The sequence below is a fragment of the Zalophus californianus genome, chromosome 2, assembly GCF_009762305.2.
Source record: "Zalophus californianus isolate mZalCal1 chromosome 2, mZalCal1.pri.v2, whole genome shotgun sequence".
Classification (NCBI taxonomy): Eukaryota; Metazoa; Chordata; class Mammalia; order Carnivora; family Otariidae; genus Zalophus; species Zalophus californianus.
Window position 1 is genome coordinate 66,530,713 of NC_045596.1, and position 18,427 is coordinate 66,549,139.

At 43.9% G+C, this 18,427-nt stretch overlaps 1 protein-coding gene across 6 annotated transcripts in view; it reads right to left on the reverse strand.

The window, feature by feature from the left end:
• TMEM150C (transmembrane protein 150C) overlaps positions 1-15,735 on the reverse strand; it is a 67,065-nt gene extending 51,330 nt beyond the window's left edge. For 3 of the 6 annotated variants that reach the window (XM_027599857.2, XM_027599855.2, XM_027599858.2), the window contains exon 1: positions 15,108-15,206. The gene's annotated coding sequence lies outside the window, so the exon portion shown is untranslated. Of the gene's footprint in view, positions 1-15,107; positions 15,226-15,366 lie in introns of those variants that run through there. The other 3 variants (XM_027599861.2, XM_027599856.2, XM_027599859.2) reach the window with 2 other exon arrangements.
• Positions 15,736-18,427: the final 2,692 nt, after the last annotated feature.

Genomic DNA, 18,427 nt, shown 5'->3' on the forward strand with positions numbered 1-18,427 from the left:
AGGCCAAGGAACAAAACATTGGTTCAACAGTTGAAAAATGTATCATTTCAAACACTAAGTGTCCTACTGCTAATAATTTTTGCTAAAATTATTTCAGGTGCTTTGGGTGAATCACTCACACTGGGCCACTTTCCTTAAGAAAAACCAATATAAATCCCTGTGGGTGGAGAAGCTGAAGATGGCACCAACTGATTAAGTTCCCCGGTAATTAAAACTACTTTTCATTTTCCCTTCTGCCCCTTTCACGTCCCCTAAAGGAGACCTAGAATCCTCCATTAAATGGAAGGGAACCATCCAAAACTACCTAACTGTACCAGCCTATGAAATGTGTGTGTGTGTGTGTGTGTGTGTGTGTGTGTGTGTGTGTGTGTGTTTAAAGATTTTATTTATTTATTTGACAGAGAGAGACACAGCGAGAGAGGGAACACAAGTAAGGGGAGTGGGAGAGGGAGAAGCAGGCTTCCCGTGGAGCAGCGGGCCGGATGCCAGGCTCGATCCCAGGACCCTGGGATGATGACCTGAGCGGAAGGCAGATGTTTAACGACTGAGCCACCCAGGTGCCCCTGAAATGGGTTTTACCAACTGTGTGTGGCCCATGATGGCTCCTCCGTGTGAACAACTATTACTCACGTTATGATGTTAGCCGCCAGTCCAGTGTAGCTGGCAGGATCAAGGGCAGCAAGCAAGCATTCATTAGCTGTTTCTACTCACCAGGGTGCTCAAAGCCATGCCAGTAGTACATCTTTTTACTTCTTTATTTCTCCAAAGGGTCTTGATCAGGATCAATCATACACGTAGCGTAGGCTGCTAGTCACTATCCTATGACGTGTGGGGGGTGATAATAAAGGCCTCCCATGCCTCTAAATAACTCCTGTTCCAGCTTGTCAAAACAGCTGAATTGAAGGAAGAGAGGTTTGGTCATAGGGAGCTAGTAGGGTTATCAAGGAGATTAACAGGGATTTACCAAACATGCATTATGAGCCCAACACCATAGGAGACCGGGCACTGTCAGTGTGACCAAGGACACGGGCTAGAGTTCACCAGTGTTATTAAGATAAAAATGTAGTGTCTTTCAGTGATTTTAAAAATCAAATGTAGGGGCGCCTGGGTGGCTCAGTTGGTTAAGCATCTGCCTTTGGCTCAGGTCATGATCCCAGGGTCCTGGGATCGAGCCCCAAATCGGGTTCCCTGCTCAGCGGGGAGTCTGCTTCTCTCTCTCCTCCCTGCTGTCTCTTGCTATCTCTCTCTCTCCAATAAATACATAAAATCTTTTAGAAAATCAAATTTATTTTTAGTAAAATGTAAAGTATTTTTAAATCTTTACATTGTTCATGCAAGGGGCAGCAGTGGGTAGTGGAAAAAGGGCCTCAGGGCAAGTCTTCCATCTACTTTTCCAACCTCATTTCTCAGCATCCTGTGATCCAGCCCCTCTGAGTGACCAGAGGCTCCCCACGCTGCTCAGCTTGTTTGCCAGGCTCTGTGCTAACTGCTGAGAATACACAGAGAAAGGCAGAGTCCCTGCCCCCAAGCAGCTCATAGTTAATCAGGAAAGAAGTGCAGCACCAGAGACTGGTATGGGGAATCAGGGAGCTCCTCAGGGAGGAACTGACCTGGCACTGAGGGCAGAGGGTGGGCAAGCAAGGAGGAAATGACCGTGGGCTGAGTCTGCAGGGATGTGGAGGCCTAGGGGCTCCAAGGCATCCAACCACTGTGTATACAGGAAGCAGGGCTTTGTGATGCTCAGAGCAGAGTGATGACAGATGAGCTGGGGGATGGGGGGAGGGCAGGTGCCAATCATGGGCGTGACTCCACTGTAGCTGATGAAGAGCCACTGAAGGCCGGTCTCCTCTGGCTTTTACTGCAGGGAAGTGTGCTCACTGTAAATACTTTAGAAGGTACAGATCAGGAAAAAGATGAAAAGTAATCAGAATTCCACAATTGAGAGTGAACCACTGTTAACATTTTGATATACAATCTTTTCTACGTGTGTGTGTGTTTATACTAATAATAACTTCAAGAATGGAATCATTTAAAAATGGGGTATATACATACAAGGTAATAATACTCAACCTTAAGAAAGGAAGGAAATTCCACCACATCCTACAACATGGTGAAACCTTCAGGACATTATGCTAAGTGAAATAAGCCAATCATAAAAAGACAAATACTGCAGGATCCCACTTACATGAGGTACCTAGACTAGTCAAATTCACAGAGAAGGCAGAATGGTGGTTGCAGGGACTGGGGAAGGAGGGGGAAAGGGGAAGTTGTTTAATGGTACAGTTTCAGTTTTGCAAGATAAAAAGTTTTGGAGATTGGGTGCACAACACTGTGAATAAACGTAACACCACTGACTGTATACTTAAAATTGGTTAAGATGATAATTTTATATTATGTGTATTCTACTACAAAAATTAAAATATAGAGAAATAAATTTTAAAAAGAAAATCAGTTAATAAATCTGTCTTAATGCCTTTGAACTTATTTTTGTGATCATCTTTCCATGTGAGATATATCTCACATGAAATCTCACATCAGTATATCTCACATCAATATTCCAGATTACTGTATAGTGTTCTTGGGAGTGACCTATCTTAATTTACTTAACGTAAGAAAGTTATTTTTATGGAAGTAACCTGCGAGTGCTTGGCTAATGGGAGGGGCCGGTAAAGGGCAGAGATAGAGTACCACAGAGGAGAGAGGAATATTAACAGAGCAAAGGTCCTGAAAGAAGCAAGAGGAGATGGCATTCGGGGTTCAGGTAATAGGCTGGCCTTAAATATGGGGAAAAATGGATACCACATCCTCTGAGGAGAGGACATGAAGATGGACACGACTGTATTTGCCTATATAAGGAAGAGTTGGGGCAGTTGAAGGAAGTCAAGGGACTGGACACCTCAATGAAGTCAAAGAGGTGGAGGGAGTAGGGAATGGGGCAGCTGGAAGGATATATAGTGATGCTAGAGAATGGTACACTAAAGGTTAAAATTTCTGAGGTGAAAAAGTACCAACTGGACAAGAATTTGGGTGGAGGGGTGGGAGCAAACAGCTACGGTTTAGTTGGAGGTGAACTTATTAAAAAGGTCCAGTGGATTTTGAGGCCAGATTTATGGTCAGATGATCCAGGATGGTGCCATTGCCAAGGGTTATGACGAGAGTTGGGGAGATAGAGGAGATGTGGAGTCAGGTCCTCAGCTCCTCAAGAAATGAATGAAGTGACGGGAGCTGGATAGAGAGCAGTGCTGAGAAAGGGTGCAAGGTGATTTACCACATTTGGCCTTAAAGTGGGTGATGACACACGCCTTTCAATGCAGTGTCCCATACAGAAGAGCAAGAGAGCGGTCAGCCAAAAGGTCAAGGGCTTTATGAACCATGGATTCCCTGGGGTGCAGAGGAAAAGAATGGGGGGAATCAACAGAGGACCAGAAGTGAAAACATTAAGAAGGCATGAAAACACAAGACACAATATATGGGGATAAGGGAGGTGGGTGCAAGAGGTCTTGTTGACACAGTTAGATGGTAGAAGAGGTAGGAGGTCACAGGGTTATGGACATCGGTGGATGGCCAGGCTTGAACAAAGGAAAGAGAATGACTGCAGGACCCAGGTCCAGTTTCAGAAAGGTGGTGAGAAATGCTATTAAGTTTGCAGAGAGATAGCATGCTATGAGACTTCTAGTTCTCAGAGCACCTTCTCCAAATTCTTTACCACGATTTCTTTTCCTCCATAACACATTTGCCACACACTATACTGTTTCCTTATTTATCTGTTTCTAGTTGGTCTCCTCCAATAGAATATAAAGCTCCCTGAGGGCAGGAATGCTGTCTGTTTTGTTCACTGCTCTATCACCGGCATCTAGATGATATCTGCATATAGTAACACCTCAATAAATCACACTTGTTTTTTTCTAAGATTTTATTTATTTGACAGAGACACAGCAAGAGAGGAAACACAAGCAAGGGGAGTGGCAGAGGGAAAAGCAGGCTTCCTGCTGAGCAGGGAGCCTGATGTGGACCTTGATCGCAGGACCCTGAGATCACGACCTGAGCTGAAGGCAGACGCTTAACGACTGAGCCACCCAGGCGCCCCAATAAATCACACTTGTTGAATGAATGTATAAATGAATGAATGAATAAATGATAAAGCCCAGTTAGGATAAGGATATCCCAGGAGGTTTGCTACAACTGCAGTGAGGGTCTCCCTCAGGAAGGAGCCCTCTTATGGGGTTCAGTCTTGGAGGGACAGAAAATGTACGCCAGGGCCTCCTCCCAGGCTGTATCTGTTCTTTTGTTCATTTTCCCCTTCTTCATATGACTACTCCTTCTGATCCTACAAGACTCAACTTGCATGTTAGTGTCTTTTGGAAACCCCCTGACGTCTCCCCTCTTCTATCCAGGATAGCTACCCCCTCGTGGGTGCTCTCAAGGCACCCAGTGGTTTTTCTCTTCATATTATGCTTACTCTACTGTATGATAACGATTTATATGTCGGTCTCCCCTACTAGACTGAGCAAGCATGGCTTATCTCAAACACACAGGAGGGCGTCTATAAACGTTTGCTGGATATATAAATGGAAAAGTACTGCACACGTGAATCAGGTCAGTAAGAGCCTGTATTTTTCCTTCTTTGAAGCTCAATTTTGTCATACACAAATTTGCACTTTGGCTCACTGAGCAAGGGGACTTCTGCTGCAAGGGCAACCAGGTAGGAAACAGCTCAGCTCTCAACACCAAAGATAAGTTGGAGTCTTTATGTTTAAGATAAGAGAGGGGTCCACTGTCTTTCATGTGCCCATTCTCCTGCCCATCCGACTATGGTCAAGCCTGTCTTGCCAGCCGGTGATGCTGCCCAGCTGGCAAAATGAAAAAGCACCCCGGGAACATTTTAAAAATGTCTGCTTTGGTCTGAAGTGCAGCCTGGATTTTTACAGCTCTTCAGAGGACTCTACTGCACAGCCAGGGTTGAGAATCTCTACTCCCAGCAACCTGACATTTTCTCCTGGCCTGTGGAGCTGTCCAAGGTAGCCGCTCCTCCAGCATGTCTTCACCCCAGTGTCCGCCCAGGCCGGCCATGGGCAAGGGTCAGTGGTTGTTTGAACCACCCAGTGGAAGGGAGCTGCACCTTGGGGCAGTACCCGAAGCCAAACCACACAGTTAATTGTACTGGAGGAAAGCACAACTTTGTGTTCAATCTAAATAAAATGGCGCTGTCCAAGAGCCCCCACGTGGCTATTGAAATTTAAATTAATCCAAATTTTTAAAATTTTAATTAAAAATTCAGTTCCTCAGTTGCACATTCAAGTGCTCAATAGAGACTGGCTACTGTATTGCACCTTGCGGAAACAGAACATTTCCATTACCGTAGAAAGTTCTACTGGCAAATGCGAACAACAACAAAGCCCTTTCTTCTGAAAATAACCTGTGGCTATATTCATTTTCTGCTAATCATGGGCAAAAGATTTGTAAAAACAAACTGAACTTCCGGTCATTCCTTCTCAGCAGCCACACCTTGATGAGTGAGAGTGGCCCTTTATACCCCTTTTCCAGAATAAGAATGAAGACAGGAATTCTATGCTCTCATCAACAACAGTTCTTCTGAATAGTTCCATATATGTATTAGGGCAGGAGTGGCTTTCCAACTTTTTTGACCGTGACTGACAGTAAACAAAAATACTTTATTTCACAATCCAGGGGCACCTGGGTGACTCAGGTAAGTGTCTGCCTTCAGCTCAGGTCGTGGTCCCGGGGTCCTGGGATTGAGCCCCACATCGCATCGGGCTCCCTGCTCAGTGGGAAGCCGGCTTCTCCCTCTCCCACTCCCCCCGCTTGTGTTCCCTCTCTTGCTGTGTCTCTCTCTGTCAAATAAATAAATAAAATCTTAAAAAAAATACTTTATATCACAATCAAATATACATATACATATGTATATAATTGAAATGAAATGTTTTACAAATCAATATTTATCCTTACTATAAATTCTGCACTTGGATATTTTCTTTATTATTCCATTATATTGTAATTTCTGTTTCATTAGAAAAATTAATCTACTTCACTGTTTTCATAGCCCTGGTGACCTACAATTTGAAAAACCACTATCTTAAGATATAAGTTGGACACACAAAACTGGGACTCCCCTTCACACATCAGAGTTAATAGCCAGCTAGATAATAATTAATAGCTAACATTTACTGGGCACTTACTGTCTGCCAGGCACTGTGTTAAATGTCTTCTATTCATTACCTTATTCAAGTTTCATAAAAACCCCACAGAATAGGTGTCTGAGAACTGGAAAAGTCTGGGATTTTATGCTATTTGCACAAGTCATCCTGCCACAGTTTCATGGATGCTGGCAGAAGACCCAGGGCTCCTGGGACAGGGAAAAGAACTTTATTACTCTCGGCAATAGCAGTAGCCAGAGTATTTGCATTTTCTTATAGCAGTCCTCCAGCTCCAATGCCTGGAGGGTGTCACAAAGAGGGCCACGTGACAACTGCACACACAGGAGCATTCCTGGAGAGGGGCTCCGACCTGGGGCAACTCACATCTGTTATACTAGATGGAAGCATGCCTGACCCTTGCTTCTGAGGACAACACTACCTCTATCATCCAAGACTGTATACTACACAAACATGCTTGAAAAGACAACCCAGGACAAAAGTGCAGCCAGTGCCTCTCTTTGTAAAGACCGGTCAAACTGCATGGGATGCACGGAGAATTGCCTCCCAACAATAGGTACCACAGTACCTATAACAGCTGGAAAAGGATTAAGTGACTTATTCAAGGTTACACAGCTAGTGAGCCAGGTCTGTAAGATACCTAAGCCTATGCTGATGACACCTTCTTTCACAGCCAATGGATAGTGCAATAGGAAGAGAGAAGATATTAGTCACTCATTTAGTCATTCAGATGTTGAAATCTGCTCTTACAGGGAGCAATTCACTATATATAATTTGTAATAGGCCATTTTTCCCCACATTTTCTTCAAGGATGCCATAAGAAGAGTATCACATGAACAGGGGTTGATAAACTTTCCCTATACAGAACCGGATAGTAGAGATTTTCAGTGTCATGGGCCAGATGGGCTGTTTGAACTACTTGACCCTGTGGTGGTAGTGTAGAAGCAGTCACAGGGAATATGCAACCAATGGACAGGGCTGTGTTCCAATAAGACTTTATTTACAAAATAGTTTGCCAACCTTCCTCCCCAGACAACCCCGTGGGATACAAAAAAATTTACATAATATAATTTCTACATGCAAAGAAACAATGATTTAATTGGAAAGACAAGGTAAATGTGCCACAAGCAAGCAAACCAGGAGATACTTGAAACTGAAGTGAGCCTAGGGTCAACATCAGAGTCCTGTGAAGTCAGCCTGGATAGACAGTATGTCAAGAGCTGGTGTAAAATATTCATAGGCTAAAAGTAGAATGGAGTCTACACATCATCTTTCTGTGATGACTGTGGTCATGCCAAGACTCTAAGAAATAAATTATCTAACTTCCTAAGGCTTTTTCTAGCTCTTAGAAACGCTCAGCAGTTATCATCCAGAACAATCCTCTTTCATTTCCCATGTGATGAAATGAGTTAAAACCCGTGTAATGAATAAGGAGGAAGTAACAGTGAAGAAAAAAAAGTTACTCTGGGCGAGTGACCATGCTAAGGATGGCACAAATATTGTCCAATAGCTAATAAAGAACACCATTGCTGAACTGCCAAATTTATGGCCCTGTAAGTAAACACTCACTTTGTTCAATGGCCTGATCTTAAAAGATCACCATGTGCCACTATTTGATCACAACGGTATCCTTTCCCCAAATCAGTTAATGGAAAAACTTTGTCTTTATTTTTACATGCATACATAGAAAATCAAAATTTTGGTATACAAATGGCAACCCACCCCTTTTCATATACATCAATTTTTATGTCACATATAAGCTCAAATTAAAATGGAAAAACACCAATCAAATGTCACAGAAAAAAGAATCAGCTTATTCAGGAACAATTCTATTAGCTGTTAAAATTACAGGGTGACAAATATTGTTCTTGTGAACACTGTGCTGTCACTGACAAGACTGGAAAATTTTTCAAAATGACATAAGTCTAGGGCATGTGGGAACATAATACCACAAGAAAGAAAAACTGTCACCCATAAGTTAATATTCCTGCCACTGCATGTAGGTATATTTTAGTTACTAGTGTTTCTATGTAAATACCCTTCAAGTTTTAGTGAAAAGTAGAATTTAGGAATTCCAGGAGATATATTTCCACTAGAAATACCAGGACAATTACATTACAGAATTCTAATTCTAATTTATACACACTCCAAGTGCAGTAAAAAATATTTCTATAAATGCTTTATAATGGTATCAATATTTCTTAATTTTAACACCTTTCACTCATGAATCAATAGAATGAAAGATAATTTGAAAGACTTGTTTTATTAATCAGACCAGTTTAAATACTATAATGTCCATTTTGGCTATGTACAGTTTTTTTCTTTTTTTTTGTTTTTGTTTGTCTTTTGCTTTTGTTTTTTGTTTTTAAAGACTGTATTTATTTATTTGAGAGAGAGAAAGAGCATGAGTGGGGGTGGGGGAGGAGCAGAAGGAGAGGGAGAAGCAGACTCCCCACTGAGCAGGAAGCCTAACGTGGGGCTCCATCTCAAGACCCCGAGGATCATGACCTGAGCCAAAGGCAGACGCTTAACCGACTGAGCCACCCAGGTGCCTCTGTTTTTTTTGTTTTTAAACTGGGCTCCATACCCGGTGTGGAGCCCAACACAGGGCTTGAACTCATGACCCTGAGATCAAGACCTGAGCTGAGACCAAGAGCCGGACGCTTAACCAACTGAGCCACCCAGAAGCACCCCCCTTTTTTTAAGGTAATCTCTACCCCCAACATGGGGCTTGAACTCACAACCCCCAGATGAACCATTACATGCTCTACCAACTGAGCCATCCAGGTGCCCCTCGGCTATATAGAGTTTTAATTTATGCTTTAAAACTTCCAATTATTACCATTTAAAATATTTCTTTGGCAGCTAAGTCATTATAAGTGTAAAAAAAACAGGAAAAAGTCTACTTTGTTAATAAATGAAATGTTTGATGAACAGTAAGGCTATGCTATTTTTGGAGACATTTATGTTTACATTCAGTTGAAAACTATTATAATTCATTATAATTACTGCAGAGTTAAATAACACCATTTAAACTACAGGCTAATTTCCTCTACTGTCATAGTTAATCACAGTTGCTTCTTAAGCTTTGTCTACACTTGCCTAAAAGTATTACACGACTTTCAATGCTTTTTCAAAGACACTTCACCGGACTCCTTTGTACTCCACAGGTAGAGTCTGTATCACTGTCTCCAGAGGTGGAGGCCTCTGCAGCCTTGAACGAAATCTGAATGTCTCAAGGACATACTGTAGTTTTTAAAGAAGAAAAGTAACGATGATGACAAGCTGTTGCCTCTTCTATTCTACCTGACGAAGTCTATGGACGTGTGATCACTCATATTTAGTTTGACCTTTAGGGAAAACTGAAATCTACTTCCAAAATGAATTTGGTTTTACTTTCTATATTGCACTGGGGGGGAAAAAAAGATTTCCAGCCTCAATTTTAAGACCCTCCTTGTACATAAAATTCTTTTTTTTTTTTTAAAGGATTTTATTTATTTATTTGACACAGAGAGAGAGCACAAGCAGGGGGAGCGGCAGACAGAGGGAGAGGGAGAAGCAGACTCTCGGCTGAGCAGGGAGCCTGATGCGGGACTTGATCCCAGGGTCCTGGGATCATGACCTGAGCTGAAGCCAGACACTTAACCTACTAAGCCATCCAGGAGCCCCTGTACATAAAATTCTTAAAACAACATTGTTTTCCATTTATTATATTAAAAATTAAATCAAAAGGTACAAACTTCCAGTTATGAAAAAGTCTTGGGGATATAATGTAGCATGGTGACTATAGTTAATAATACTGTATTGTGTATTTGAAGGTTGCTAAGAGAGTGGATCTCAAAAGTTCTCATCACAAGAAAAAAATCTGGAACCAAATGTGAGGGATGTTAACTGGACTGACTTAGTCCTTTTGCAATATATGCAAATATCTAATTATTATGTTGTACATCTGGAACCAATACAATGTTATATGTCAATTACATACAAAAATACATACATATCATGAAGCACTTACAGGCAAAGAGTGATTGTGAAAGACAATTTAGAATGTAGTAAAAAGTGGGAGATTTATGGGATGGACCTTATCTATTTAGACCATTTGTGATGATTTGCTACAAAGCAGTATGCAGAAGTTAGCAAGTGGTTAGGAGGGAAGGAAGCCTGTACAATTTGTAGTCAGTCTCAGGGTCATTTGGGTTTCTTTGGTCCCCAGGCTTCCTGACCCAGGGCGTTCACTTTCAGAGGCCAGAGGCTGGCAGCTGCGAGGTCTCTCCTAGCCTAAATATAATGCAGTGACTCCCCTCTCAACCCACCAGGATTCATCTTACACAGAAAACAGCTGTGGTCTGCTCGTTTCTACACTTGTGCAAGGCTATACAATGAGCCTCACAGGTCTGCAGAGGTCCTTCTGTGTATCACTGTCACACTGCAATGTGGAAGGTGAGGTGGCTGAACTCGTGGGATCTGGCACCAGACTGCCTGGAGCTCAGATCCTACCACTCTGACTTCCTGGGATGGAGGTACTGTGGGATTGTGGCAAGGCTCACAGGACTGTCGAGAGAAACAAAATAATCCATGTAAAGCATTCAGTGGGGAGCCCTTGGGAAGTACTCAATGATTTGCTGGTTATTATTTGTGATTACACAGGTCTTAGATCAGTGTTTCCCCAAAGTGGGTCCCAAGCCGTCTCAGAGGCAGTATTTTATATCATGATCTAAGAGACACATATACACTTATATAATAATACTACAAATAATGACCCTGATTATAAAGTCCTCACTATCTATGGACTGGGCAGTGCAAGTCAGGATGTGAACCCAAGGGTCCTGTTAATGTAGTGCTTTTAATCACCACCCTCCCTGTGGCCTTGTACTTGCCATACATGGGAGAACCAAAAATTTCATCAATCACTAGCAGCCCCCACTAAGAGGGATGCATAGTGAGAATTCCTATTCTACTATATATTCCATTTCATTAAACAAACAAACAAACAAAAAAACGCTGACCCTAACCTTTTAAATCAATTCCATGACTCAGGACACATGGTTTGAAAAACACTGTAAGGGTTGTATGAAAAATTTTTGGAAACATAATAAAAAAGTTAAACAAGTATATGTATCTCCTCTTAGAGGCTTTACCATGTTATTGTGTAAATCTCAAAAAAAAAAAAAGGATTATATGGAACATTTCTTAAATTTATGCAAGCATCCCCAAGTGGCTTCAGCCACTCCTTGAGGCAGTTTCTGTAACTGTTAGAGAGGAATGGGGATTGGAAGGGGGAATGATTGTGCATCACCCCCACCTTCTACCTCTCTTCAAATATCCCTCCCCCTGAAAAATTTAAAAGTGCAGAAGCTGAGTTTAAGAGTAAATGATTCTATAATGTGCAAGAGAGCCAAATTCAAGGAAGTTCAAGAACAGACTCATGGGGCCAAGCATCTAAACAACTCTGGGCAATGTTTATTTTTGTGGCTAGCAAATATATATAAATTAAAAAGGGAAACTTTATTTTTAGAGTGGAATGGAACTTCAGCTTTAGAGTAAATGCTAGTGGTTTTTTGTAACAACAGGATGACAGAGTGAAATCTGAATTCCTGGTTCTATCAATGCCTATTTCCACTTTCTTCTAAAGAATAATTGCCATCAGGGGCACCTGGGTGGCTCAGTCACTTAAGCATCCAACTCTTGATTTTGGCTCAGGTCATGATCTCAGGGTTGTGAGATCAAGCCCCAAGTCGGGCTCTGTGCTTAGTGCAGAGTCTGCTTGGGATTCTCTCTCTCCTTCTCCCACTGCGCCCCACCCCCCAACTCATGCTCTACAAATAAATAAATAAATAAATAAATAAATAAATAAATAAATAAATAAATGAAATCTTAAAATAAAAAAAGAATTGCCATCAAATGTTATCTCTACAGGAAACAGGTAAAGACAATTTAGAGCCACACTGTCCAGCATGATAGCCCCTAGTCCCATGTGGCTATTTAAATTAATTTAAATTACATAAAAATTAAAATTGAATCTCTCAGTTGTAGCAGGCATATTTCAAGTGCTCAAAAGCCACATGTGGCTTGTGGCTAGCACCTTGGACAAATTATGGAACTATAGAAAGTTTTAATGGACAGCACTAATATAGAGAAAGGCCATTTACAGATACTAAAAGAAAAATACTAATTTCTTACTTGGTAAAAGAGTTCCAAACCCAACTCAGCAGAGCTGGCTTGACTTAAACTGCAGTGAGGTTGATATTTGAAGGCCAGTGCCCAAAGATTCCATTATTATCTCAAACTATCATTCCAACTGGCTTGTCTAAAATCTCTTTGCATTAAGACCTTCCATTGCCACAAGCCATCTTTCAAAATCCAACCATGCCAGGAAGTGATATTTGGTGATAACAACAACTTGTTAAAGTTCTATGAACTTATAAGCTAGTTTGAAAGTACTTAGAACAATCTATGAAAAACCATCAGGACACAAGTCACCATCAGATCCAGGAAGAAAAGTCTGCAGTTAAAATAAGTAGGGATGCATTTCTGTTGTTAACCTTAGGATAAGGAAAACATTTATTACCCACCCGACTGTGTTCCTAGCCTTGTCATGAATTAGACCCAGATTCAGTAACACTTGGTGTTTGTATCACATTTTTGAGAACTTTAGCACAAATCTTATTTGAGCCTCACAGAACCTAATTAGCACTGTAGTGTGGATTCTGAGGGCTGCATATTCTTCTGGTGGAGGGGAAAACTGAGAGGTAATACATTATCCTGTCAGTGTCTGTCTTGCTTAATTGGTTACTTGAAATGATCCCTAGTGGCCAGATTATAGTGAAAGCAAATGGCTAAAATCGCAGGGGCCAGCTAGCTTTTCCTCTTTCATGGCTGCAGGCTGCCCTGCTAATCTAGCCATTGTACTGCAGAGGTGTGCTTAGGTCACTGGGGAAACAAAGCAGGGCCACAGACAAGAGTGTAAAACAAAGTGCTGTCCCTGATGATGATCACACAGCAGGTAAAGTAAGCACAGAAACCCCTGCAAGGTCATTGTACGCATGATTGTGGTAATTCTAGAACAAAGCCTAAACATTAGGCATTATTGTGTTCATACAAAAAATTATTCCATAGAGCAAACTATTTCCTCCACAAAGCAATCTGTAAAAGGCATTTGATGAGAAATACATGAATTAAGCAATTGCTATAAAGGCACTTTAACATCAATTTAAATAATCCAAACAGATTGCCTTCTGCTAATGGCAGACTTAATAAACATGCACTTTCCAAATCCTTTAATATGTTTGTTCAATGTCATAACATCTACCAAGTAGTTATCATTGTTAGCAAAATTTCTTTATCCTTTTATTTACCACGTCCAGTTTTTGAGCTTCCAACTTGGGGAGCTCGCAAAACATTTACCAAATAATGTATAAATGAAGGACACACCATTAAAATTCCTATGCTATGCTTTGAAGATTAAACTCACATTTCTAGTTAAGAGATGACAGCTATAGCTAATCTTAGAAACATGGTATCTCTAGGACACATAGAAAAAAAAGTTTGGGATTTAATGCATGAGAGCTGAGACTAAAATTCTTTGATCTGCAAATATCACATATATGAGCCTAACAATTTTTTCTCGAAAACTTTAAGTAGGTCAACTTATTAACTGCTATCACGGAGTTTATATATTCACATTCGCCTATCTTTTTGACGAACTGCAGCCCAGGATGGTGTTACAGTCCTGCATTATAAAAAACTTGCCTTTGATTCAAGCAGAGAAATGAAGAAGCAGAAACTTATTAATATTACCGCCTGGCTCGTTACTGTAATGGATCCAATACCCCTTTTTTTTTTTAACATACCATTAGTATATTTGGTTCCCAAACAAGACCTCGCAAGTAGTAAGTCAGAATGGGTTCACTCAAGGAAAGGCTTCCACCCCAACTGGCTATGTTCTCACATTTGCAGTCAAAATCCTGGCTCAGCTGTGACAGTCTGACCGGAATAAACCTGACAAAATCAGCGAAGTGTTTGGGATATAATAAAGTGCTCTGGAGGTAGGGGTGAACGGACAAGAGGGATGAGTAGAGAGAAAAGGAACATGAATTTAAAATGGGAAAAACACTCATTCTCGATTTGATTCATTAAAGGAGGAGAAAACCACTAAACGAGGTCTTTCTCCATAATCCAAAGCTAATCACTTTTTTATTGCAATGGATGACCAAACGGCCTCGGTAACCGCCGCCCCCCCCCGCCCCCCACCACTGCCTCCGCGGAGAAACAGAAAACCCCACGTCTTTCTCAGCGTGCCCCTAGGAGAGAAAAGCAAGACTGTTCATTTAGAGTGGAGGGCGATGCACAGGGCCAGGCAAGTTGGTGCCTCCTTCCCGGATCCCTCCTTTCCCGAGCCAGCCTGACTTGGCTAACGGTAAAGTGAACAGCGAGTGGCAGAGAGACCGGGAGGCCAAATTTGGGGTCGCTTCCGACCAGAGTCCACCCGACAACAGAAGGCCGGGGTATCCGGATGGGGCGGCGGGTGGGGACACCTGTCAAAGGGCCGGACGGAGCCGCAGCCGGCGGGCGGCGCAGGGGCTCGGCGGACAGCACTGCGGCGGCGGCGGCGGCGGCGGCGGGGACCGAGGCGCGGCGGCTCGGCGCTCACGCGCGGGGGAGAGCCGGTGGGGACCACTGGGCGCTGCCGGACCCCCGCGCCTCGCTCGCGGGGGCTCGGGCGGGTGGATTCGCGCCCGGGGCGATCCGGGGCTGGGGCAGCGCGGAGCATGCCCCCCCGCCCCACAGCCGGGAGGGCCCCGCCGCCCCGAGTCCCGCTGCAGCGCCCGCCGCCTCAGGTCTCCGCCTCCGGTCTGGGCGCGGAGCCGGGCCCGACGCCCCCTGGCTGCCCGGCGGCCCGGGCGGAGGAGGGGGCGCCGCGGACGCCGCGCCTACCTGCTCCGGTGCGGCTGGGCCGCGGTCGCCTCGCGGGGCCGTGACCTGCGGCAGCGGCGGCGGCGGCGGCAGCGGCGGCGAGGAGGGCGCTTCCTTCAGGAAGGGGTGGGATCTGCTCGCTCGCCCGCCCCCGCCCGCCGCACCGCGGCCCGCCCCCGACTTATTCTGGGGTCCCCGCCGCGAGGCCCTGAGAGCTGAGCCCCCCGGCACCCCCCCAAGACTCCAGCTGCGGGCACCCCTCGGGGCCCCTAATAGTTACCCGGGACTGGAGCCGCGTGGGGACTGCCGAACCGCTTCTTTCCAAAGCCTTTGTGGACGCGTGTGCCTGGCGCTCCTCACCCAACAAAAGGAAGGACAGAATCTGGGATCCTCCGCCTGGTGGTTATTTATTCTTGACCTGTTGTAACCTTCTGGCTGGCTCCCTTCTGTCCACACACCTAGGGTTTTTGCACATAGCCTCTAAAAGTCATTTTCATGCCCACTGGCTGAATGTAGTTCTCCGCCACTCAGCGCTCTCCCGCGGTTTTCTTTCCTCGGGAAGAACAAACACCGGGCCAACTTCTGACCCTGGCGGGGCGCAGCGGACTCCAAGGCCGCCCTCCCAGCGCCAGCCTGCTCTCTTCCCCGTGTCTCGTCGGAGTCTGTGATAAAACTGTACTCATCACATTTTAATAGCTATGCCCCCCGCCCCCTACCTCAGCCTACCAGTGGCACCACGTCAGTGACCTGGGGCAGCAGCGTGGAGCGATGCCATTTTTACCGCACGCGCCCTGTGGCCTTCTACTCCAACCGCAGCCTTGCGGGGCTCCCACAGTAGCACCTCCTTTATCAACCCGCCTTAGGACGACCGACCGCAGTTCCTTTGGGGGGCCTCCGTACCACGCCCATCTCTTTTCATCCGTTGCAACATTCCAGAATGCTCCCTTCCCCCACAACTCTTGCAATCCTGCTTACCTATGTGTATATTGATTTATTGTTACTGTTTTCTCTTGGCTACTAGACGGTGAGCTTCTTGAGACCAGGGACCTTACCTGAACGAATGCGAGCGTCATCTATCTAGTTAAAACAACAAAAACTTAATTGTAATCTAGAATCTCTTCAGAGTATGTGCTAAATGTTCTGGGGTTAGCCGGTGGTGTATGTTTCTGAAGAGAGTAACTTTATCTTTCATCACACTCTCAAAGTGATCTGTGAGTCCCTCAAGGTTAAGACTTGCTTGAGTCCCATCCATGAATGAACCCCAGCTCCGATGTGAGGACCTCCTCACTCTACCCCCCTCTATGCCATACATTTCTCTCTGCAATACCTGAAGGAACCCTCTAGCTAGACCTTCTTCCAGTCCATTCTTTTAAAAGTTCTGGATCCATCCAAACAGTCTGTGATCCCTCTGACACTGTCTGCACACCAGAATCACCAGTGAAGGCTTTAAGAAAAAGACAAATGCCTGGTTCCCCCTCAGATCCCTGAGTCAGAACCCCGGGGCCGGGGGGGGGGGGGGGGGGGGGGCGCTGGAAGAGGAGAGGTGGCATTCTGACTTGCCCATGACTAAGTTACTGCCTTTCTTGGAAAAAGGGTCCCCAATTTATAGAATGTCCTTACTTGTCCTTTTCTCCATGGAAAGATTGAGAACCCCTGTACTATGTTTAATTTATGTGAACATTTTCATTTTCACTTAGAGCCAGGCCCACTTTTGCTTAAGAAACCAACTTGAATTTGTAAGGCTAGCAGGCTCAGCGCCATTTATCAGCAGCATTAAATCACTGCCACTTCATCTCCAAAATGTCCATCCAAATAAACCCAAAGTGTGAAATAAATTGTATTCCTGACAGTGATATTGACAGCTAAAATATTATGTTAAAATAGGGCCATGAAGGAGAGCTGGTTGCTGTAAGCAGATCCGTTAGATCTGTTAATGTCATGAGAGTTCTAGTGAAGCTTCAAGAGAACTGATGACAAACAAAACAAGTTTATATTCAGTCGGTTGAGCATCTGCCTTCGGCTTAGGTCATGATCCCAGAGTCCTGGGATCGAGACCCACGTGAGGCTCCCTGCTCGGTGGAGAGCCTGCTTCTCCCTCTCCCTCTGCCTGCCGCTCTGCCTACTTGTGCTCTCTCTCTCTCTGTCAAATAAATAAATAAAATCTTAAAAAAACAAAAAACAAAAAAAAAACACACATAAGTTTATCTATGCTTTTATCTTTCTTTTATTGCTCTTGGAATCACACCCATTAGAATGTGTTCACTGTGTACTCAACACGACCTTGGATATTTTAAATCATATATGGGTGTAAGATCGAAATACTTTCCTAGAACTGGTTGTCTTTTTAAAAAATGTACATAAAGAGTCGTCCTGTAGTCTTAAATGATGTGTTGACAGTGTTCCAAAAACGCTTCAGGCTTTGAGGAAAAGGCTAAGTACAGAAAGAACAGGGTTTAAGGCCTGGCAATAGATGCCAACCGCAGACGTCATGGGGCAGGATGGAGATCAATACTCAGAGACGTAATCACGCCCCAGGACCACGATGAGGCACCATGATTTGGACACCGTGCTGCTCTACCAAATCTGCTGACCAATGTCCAGTGAAGAGCACAGGTGTCCATCTATGAGTAGGGGCCATGGTTCTTCTGATGAGACCTTGTTATCTAATGGAAACCACAACAAAACATATAGAATTATAAAGAAAGTCTATATTTTGCTCGTTTCCTTTCTCTTAGGCAGCCAATTTGTTGTTGTTTATGATTCAGATTATTTCCCTTGTTCAGCTGGAAAAATAGATGGGAAGCACAACTTATAAATAACACTCCCAGGATTCTGGGATCCTTGCTGTGGGTTGAGCTGCAATATATCTTGTTGTAATAAAAATCTCTGTATCACAGAGTTATTGCCAACCCTTCTCCAACCACCGATAATTCAAATAATCTCTGATAAACAGCACAACTATGCAAAATTTGTTGAAACGGCATTTGATCTTTTCCAACATCTACCTATTTAGGAATCTTTATAGGGGCAATTGGAAAGAGAAAGAGAATATATTTGGTAACAGGTTGTTAAAATGGGAGCTATTATTTTATTTCCACTTTGACAGAGGACCCAGATACTAGTCGTCAGCCCCTCTCACCTTCCAAGCAAGACACAGGACCGTGATGTGGGACTTGCACAGGGGTGCCCCCTTAACGTCTCACTTACCTGGAAGATGTGCAAAGGTGGAGGTGGAGGCTGGTGAGGCCGCTTGGATCAGAGAAGGGTTTCTGTAGAGGAACTGAAGGTGTTCTAAGAGGTCCCTCCTATGCACCCCCAGGGGCAGGTCAGAGGGGGATTTT